Source organism: Diadema antillarum, unplaced genomic scaffold (genome assembly GCF_040938485.1).
Source record: "Diadema antillarum isolate AM-2024a unplaced genomic scaffold, OU_Dant_1.0 scf00000232, whole genome shotgun sequence".
NCBI lineage: Eukaryota > Metazoa > Echinodermata > Echinoidea > Diadematoida > Diadematidae > Diadema > Diadema antillarum.
The window spans coordinates 295550-303330 of NW_027271121.1; positions in this window are offsets into that span (position 1 = coordinate 295550).

Consider the following 7781-nt stretch of genomic DNA (forward strand, 5'->3'; position numbering starts at 1 on the left):
ATCTGTTTTACAATGTTATTTTTGTTCATCGCATTGTGGTACTGATTTTTTGACATCTGTGTATATGAATTTTTTCATTGTACTTCCGATTATTTTGTTTGTTGGAAATGAAATAAATCAACTTGAACTTGAACTTGAACTTGAGGGTACATGTTACAATAATTGGAGAAAACCTGCAAAATTAGGATCGTAGCCATAAATAATTTAGGTTCGATGCCACATTGTTGCCACATGGTTTTTGTTTGTTTGTTTGTTTGTTTTTTGCTTTTTTGTGTATGTGTGTGTGTATGTGGGTGCGCGTGTGCGTGTATATGTGTGTGTGTGTGTGTGTGTGCGTGTTTTGTTCATGTCTTGATATCCCGTTCGTCTTCAATTTCAATTTCAATTTCAATTTTATTTTCGTATTTCTCGATGGAAAATACATAAAATATAACAAAATATAATAATACATAATGTCCAGCTTGGATATATACAAAAAGAAATAGGAAAACAAACATAGTACATAGCCTTCGATGTATCATTTTCAATCAAAGTAAAGAATGCAAAGAGAAATACGATGGAACCTACCAAAAACCAAAGCTTATTGAGTGTAGGTCTTACAACCAATTGTAGGGTCCATCACGTCAGATGCACAGACGAATTATTCAAATGTCAGTAACGATGAATATGCATCTTAGAGGAGTACAAAAGTACTTGTGATGGAAAAATATGGTGAGATATGTATCTGGCAGATGAGTCGATGACGAAGTGAAATGTTAGGGACAGCCAAAAGCATCTTGGCAGAGTTATTCATTTCCACATTGCATTATGACTACCAAAGGAATACAGTGTATGGAAAAGCATTTTTTGTGATCTTCTTGAAAAGCGCAAACTTTACAGAAACACGTACGTAGTACGAAATTTCAAGTTTTCAATTTCAGGACAAAACTTGTCGAAATTTCAAGTTGTTAAAGTCTTCAGCTGCACCCATCCGTGATCCGAGGAAGGATGTTAGAAGACAATGATTTGTTTTCTGTTGTGATACGTGCTTTAATAAGTTAACCGTTCCATGCGGGAACCTGGTGGTCTGTGTATTCACTTAATGGGGATTTCAGGATTCAGTATGGAACGAGTTGACGAGGTAACGCTGTTACGGCTGGTACAGAACCGTTAGACTTTGTCGCTTGGTCTGGCACCCAGTAGCAATAATAGGAATATTGAAGGGTTAAAACGATGGAATACTCTTGGGAAGTATACTGTGACTATGCTGTCATATTTTGTGTGAGTGCATATCATTCTTTAGTCAGCACAATCATCCTTAAATAAAACAGAATTCTGCGGCAGTGTCCCAAGAGTTGAATTTACGCCATCCTTGGGTTTAAAAGCGCTATATGGTTTTTGTTTGTTTTCAGATATCCATATTAGTTCCTTTCAACTTCTCCTTTCGTTTCTACTAGAGTTTGCTTTTGCTTTTGTTTTTTTCTTTTGTCATAATCTGCACGTACATTTCAAACGGTACCCATACATTAATTCACCAGCTACCACCTCTCGATGTGCATTTACATGTGATTCTTGTTCTGTTTCATTATGCTCAGTGTCACAACGATCGTATTGCGACGATTATATTTCATGCAATGCGAAACAATGAAATCAATCATGCATTTTCTGTCTAATGAACAGACTGTTACGACACACTGGCACCAAAATGAAAATACAAACTCCCGAGGAATAAAACATGCAGACAATCACGTATGATGGATTATTCCTTTTCCGTCCATGGCACTTTGTGGGTGATTTCGCACCATTTGCCTCATGATGTCAGTATCAAATTTTATTCCGGTGGAGGCGTGGTATATATTAAACACGTGAAAAAGTAACTTGGACATTTAAACTTCATCCACTCATTGAGTTCGATTTGTTCCTGCTTGTATACTTCACTTCCTCTGCCAACGCCTTAAATAGTTACAACGTACCTTGTAGTGACACTTTTCTTTTGAACTTTTTTTTTTTTACTTTGACAGGGCGCCCTAGATTAAAAGTAAGAGTTCTGTCTCAAAAGTGCAAACCAAAGTGTTACGCAATATGAATGATAGGAAAGATGTTAATTGAAGGCACTTTATCTGCGATGCTGCTATCCCAACACCCCCTCACCATGGCACATTGATACTCGAGGATTCCTTCTTAAGTATTTTCTTGCATACGGTTGGAGACGTCTCTGCTCGTTCGTACATCCGCGTGGTTGAGTTGCTTTTTGTTGTTGGTTTTGTCATTATTTTCTTTTCTTGAGGAAGCTCAATTCTGATCGACTGTATTTCCGTAATATCAGAATAAAAATCGTCATGGTTTTTTTTGCATTTATATAGAAGAAATATGACGCCATGCTCTCGTGATTTTGATTTTCTAAAAATCAGTGAGGTAAATATACATACTGTGAAAGACAGACGGAGAATTATTAAACTACCAAACTTTAAGTATGAGTTCTCGTGATCCATATTAGGATATTTTGTCCCGAAACTTTGAAATAGTTTCCCAAATTCTGCCAAACAAAGTGCTACTATGTCCAAATTCAAGAAGAAATATAAAGAATACATTGTAAACTAATTACATGTACTCCTACCTTCCTGTCATAGATTCATTGTCATGATATGCCAGTATAATATTAATGGTATTTTTAGTGCTATGTTTCGTAATGTTTTGTTATTGTCCCACTTCTAGACACATAACCGCTTTCCTCTTTCATGTATTATCGCGTATATAGAGCCGTATTGACAGGTTAATGGCCTGTGCTAATAATTCCTCCACACTTTAAATTTATGTAATGACTTGTACATGATGCATGTGCATATTGCGTATGCATTAATGCTGTCTTGTGATACTTCTGGTTTTCATGCTGTTTTGTATAGTTCGTTCTTTCGCTCAAGTTGTGGAAATAAATGAAATAAATTGCTATACATCATTCTAAAGCTGAAAATGTTGTACTGTTTTATTTCATCTCGTTTATTTGCGTGAATGACACCAAGTCAAGGGAGCCACAAGTGCAGAATCACGGCACTATGACAGAAAGTAAACATAAACAAAACATAATACAAACGCGCAGTCTGACTGCAGACTCCAACAACGAACAAGCAAACCAACAAACCTCAATCACACACGCAAAAGATAACAAAAAAATATGAGGGCAAAACACAGGATATTGATCACACTTCTTTTTATCAACCGAAGGCGTTGACAACGGCTTCTGCACTGTATTCTTTTTGCTTGTCGTGTTTACGTGTCCAATAAGTATCTTATTACCCTATACATTCTTAGTTATGCATTTATGCCACCTGACGCGTTAAAGAAATCTGCGACCACACCCATTTGAATCATTATAACTTCAGTCGTTGTTTAATTCCCTCCCAGTCTTTGTCATTAATGTGTTACAGATACAGTTGCAACATGTGGCTTCTCTGTGTCTATTATAGTAACATTAGTTGTATGGATTATTTATTATCATTTTCCCCTCAATCATATGGTTTAAGTAGATGTTTGTTTTTATGTTTTATATGTTTTATACCTGATTTATCCTGGGACCTGCAACTGAATAATCTTGCTTTTACGCAGGCCCGATAATTTTTCTTGTACTTTGAATATGGTCCAATTAATTCTGTAAAGAGACCTCTGTGTCTTTTTTTTTATGTTGAGACAGTTGTACATTAAGGTTAAATATCACCTAATTTGCACTTCTTCACTTTGGCATTGTATAATTGTTTTTCTTTACATGACTTTTCTTGAGAAATATGAAAATAGAATGAAATTGAAAAATCGAAAGCGAAATCTGTGGGACCGGGCGTTGCCGTCCGGTAGCACAACATTTTTAACTTCATCTCTGTACCATTGGGCATTAAAGTTTCCATCGATGATGCCAAGTTGGTCTTTCCAGTCGGCAACAAACATTCCCACACCATCACACTCCAACCCCTAAAGGGAATTGAAGCAAGAATTGACAAAAAGCTCTCCCCCTCCATATCTGTGCCCCTCCATAGATGAAACGACGACAAAATCTTGATTTAATCACTAAACATGATTGATTGATTGATTCAAGCGTATGTCACAATGTGTCTGCAGTTGATACCGTTTGCCGACTTTTGCTAGGCACCTGGGGCGAACTACGAGGGGTCGGCATCATTCGCTCGTTTTCTTGTGTGGGTGATGGGTACATGACTGATGACCACCTGGATTTCAGGTGAAGGCGACTCAAGAGCATGATAGCCTGAGGTAGGACAACGGATAGCTCTTGGTAAGTCTTCGAGCATAAAGATTTGCTGGATGCAGCCTGTTTTGGGGTCGTACTTCCATCGGGTCATCGGGTTATTACTGATCGTAGCTGGTTCCTTTTAGTGAATTCACCCTGATGGACCTGTTTTCGTCATTCGAAATCAGGTCCGTAGTTCCGAAGTGGATGCTGAATTGATACTGATTGAATACTGCAATCATCTCATTGTTATTAACAATGTGGTCAATCAAACGTAATGTGTCACATTAGAATCATGCTCATTCATCTGATGATTAAAGGGCAATAAACTTTGTTAAAGGGGGGGGGGGGTAAGAAATTTCAAATTCACACTTTCCATCTTAATTATCTCTATAATGGCAATAGTTCACGACATGTACCTGTCAAGTGGCCATTAACAGTATGAAAAAGCGATCCAAGTCTTACAAACTCCGAGGGTCAGCGAACCATTGTTTCCCATCGCTATATGTAATCATTTCAAATTATTGCATGCATTGTTTCTCTCATTATTCATTCATTCACAGGGGCGGATCCATGAATTCCGTAAGTTGGGGGGGGGTGCGCCTTTACAAAATCAAGGGGGGGGGGGGCGCATGCGCTTCATTTTTTTATTTCTTTTGTTTTAACAAAAAATAAAGGGCGCGTGCGCCCGGTGCGCCCCCTTCTGGATCCGCCACTGATTCGTATACATAATTATAATTCATATCACATTTCCTGACTTACAGTTAGACTTCATAATATTATGTGCCAAGTGTATACTTTGTATTCTGTGTTACCTTTTGTTGAATTGAAGCGAATAACTGAATTGAATTGAATTGATACTTCAACAACCTCATTGTTATTAACAATGTGGTCAAGTAAAAGTAATGTAACACATTTACCAGGAAAAAAACTCTCCGATAAATGATTTAACAAGCAATCTCTTCATTGTCGTTAAAACTAGCTACTTGTAAAACTCTTTTGATGTTCTGCAAATGTCCTACATTGCCTCAAGATTGAGCACACAATCATATTATATTTCGATTACGTATTCTTGAAATCTGTTTTAGTTTTTAATGAGACTTTATACAATCAGCACTTCATTCCTATAATTGCCATTATTTCCTGCAGTGATATTCATGTTGTATACGTGTGTCTTTGGGGTGTATTTCCCTTGTGAGAGAACATCTATCATTTATTGTTCTATCAAAAATTCAGCGTTTCCGCCCCCACCTCACCCCCTCCCGCCCACTCGTTAAATGAAATCGTCGCCACTGCTGCGAAGGACATACAATTTGTGCTTGAATGTCACTTCCTTCTCCTTCTGTTTGCGCAGTTTTCTCACCATGTGGCGTTCTCCATTTTTGTAACAATCTCCATGTTTGCTTGATTGTATTTGAAGAGATTAAGCAGATAGGCATGAGTGGCATTCTTGTCTTCGCCCTTCGACAGGGAACGAGCGGTTAACACGAAGTACGTGACTTTTCTTCACATGGCTTCTCATTTTACCCTGCGTTCTAACTTTCCACTGACAAAATTCTTGAGTATTTCAGGGCTTTCGTTTCTCGGCATATGCCGAGAGCCAAGGAGGAGGATATTGGAACAGAAGCGAAATAAAAGATAAAGTGTCCGTGAAAAGTTGGATCGCCCTAATTTCTGTCATTTTGACAACATTATTCTGCTCGTAATGCCACAGACTTCAGATACTTACGTTTCATTTGCGTTTCATTTCCCATATTGTGGGCCATTTTTACTCTTCTTTTTTCTGATCAGTGATTTTCAAAGAGTTGTGCGGGGGGGGGGGGGGGGGGAGCGGCTTGAGAAGGGTTGTTGTTCATGAGTACTGGCATGTTTGTAAGATTCCGTGTGTTTAGCTGTATGTGTGTTTGTGTGTGTGTGTGGGGGGGGGGGCGCTAGTGTGTGTACGTTTATATCAATACGTCCAACATGGCGACAATGAAAATTTAGAAGAACAAAATGAAAAATTATAATTATTAGATGAATAATATTAGATATTAAACAAATAGCTTTTACTTTCCGTTTACCCGTTCTCGTGTATAAACATTTGGAACTTATGGTTAAGTTTATCAAGAATCACAATTTGAAAATGCCACAGTGTGTACGTTTGTTTTGTTATTCCTTGTTTGTACGTGTGTATAAAATAATACTATCACTGAAAATAATATGAATACAGGCACATGATGCGTTAGAATATATTTTTAAAACGTACTGTAGTTCCTCATGAATGATATAGTACAGAGAAGTCGGACAAACTGTCACAAACGTGTTTGACACTGTATATCTGTTGCGTTTGTTCATAACAAGGCACCTTCGTAGTCTCCATGAAGACTGGATGAAGAATGGATGAAGGGGCCCAAATCCCTTTATCCATTCTGCCACGCTTGTCGTAAGGCTTTGAATAGTAAGAGGAAATCTGAAGGTTTGTTTGACTTTTATTCTACTATGATTTTAAAGAAAAAAAAAAGATATATGACATATAAGATATCAACATCGCTTTTCACGAAACGTGCCGAGGCAGGTGATTGTCCAATAACTTTCAAAAGGATTTACGCTTTTGTGCATATAGCGTTATATATTTTGTAGGCTAACTAGTAACGTTACAAATATCACTCTGAGACTTCACATAATGTCTAATAAAGAATATGTTCTCATTGGGTCTGTCTGTAAATTGGTCGTGTTTGCACCAAATAGAATTTCACATATTGCTCTTTGTAAGAATATGCACCCCCCCCCCCATTAAAAAAAAAGTAAATTGGAGCTGCAATTCTAAGAATCGTCAACCGCTGATACATAGTGCCAGCGGTAAGCAAACCTGTAGTTCACACTGTTCTGGGATTTCTTGTATAGGGTAAGTACGTATCACAATCTGGAGGAGAAGATCATACTAATCGCTTCAACGAGGTCACGAGAGTTTGCTTCTATTACATGCTCTTTTTGTTTGCTACTGAAGATGTTAACCTCGTGCTAAAATTGTATTTTACTATTACTAAAACAACTATGCAGATTATTTCCCACTAATTATCGTGTGAACCTGCAAATGCTTTCAAAACAACATAATACAGAGCACACCTTCAAGTTGAAGAACACGTTGTCTGAACGTAAAGATCGAGGACCCCTCGAGGTGTGTACAGTAACGTTGTATAGACTTTTGATGAAATAAGTTAAATCTATTGTTTGTAATGCTGACATTACGCACAAAATTGTCCCATCACATAACCAATATTGTCCCCAATATACAGATGTAAATTACATCGATAAACGAAATCAATCATGTTTTCTTAATAGAAAATGCGTCTGTGCATCTGCGTATAACTTTTAGATGTATATCCAATCACTTCTTGATATCGTAATCGGACCCATGAATGGAAATGACATCGATCTTATATGCGAGTTATCATTCTGACCGAATGTGCGTCGTGTGAAAAGCTTGAAACATTATAGTGCTGTCGTTCTGAAGACCTTGATTTGTTCTTCATCTGTGACAAATTACATACCGATTTCATAACACCTGTCAATGTCATTGGCTATT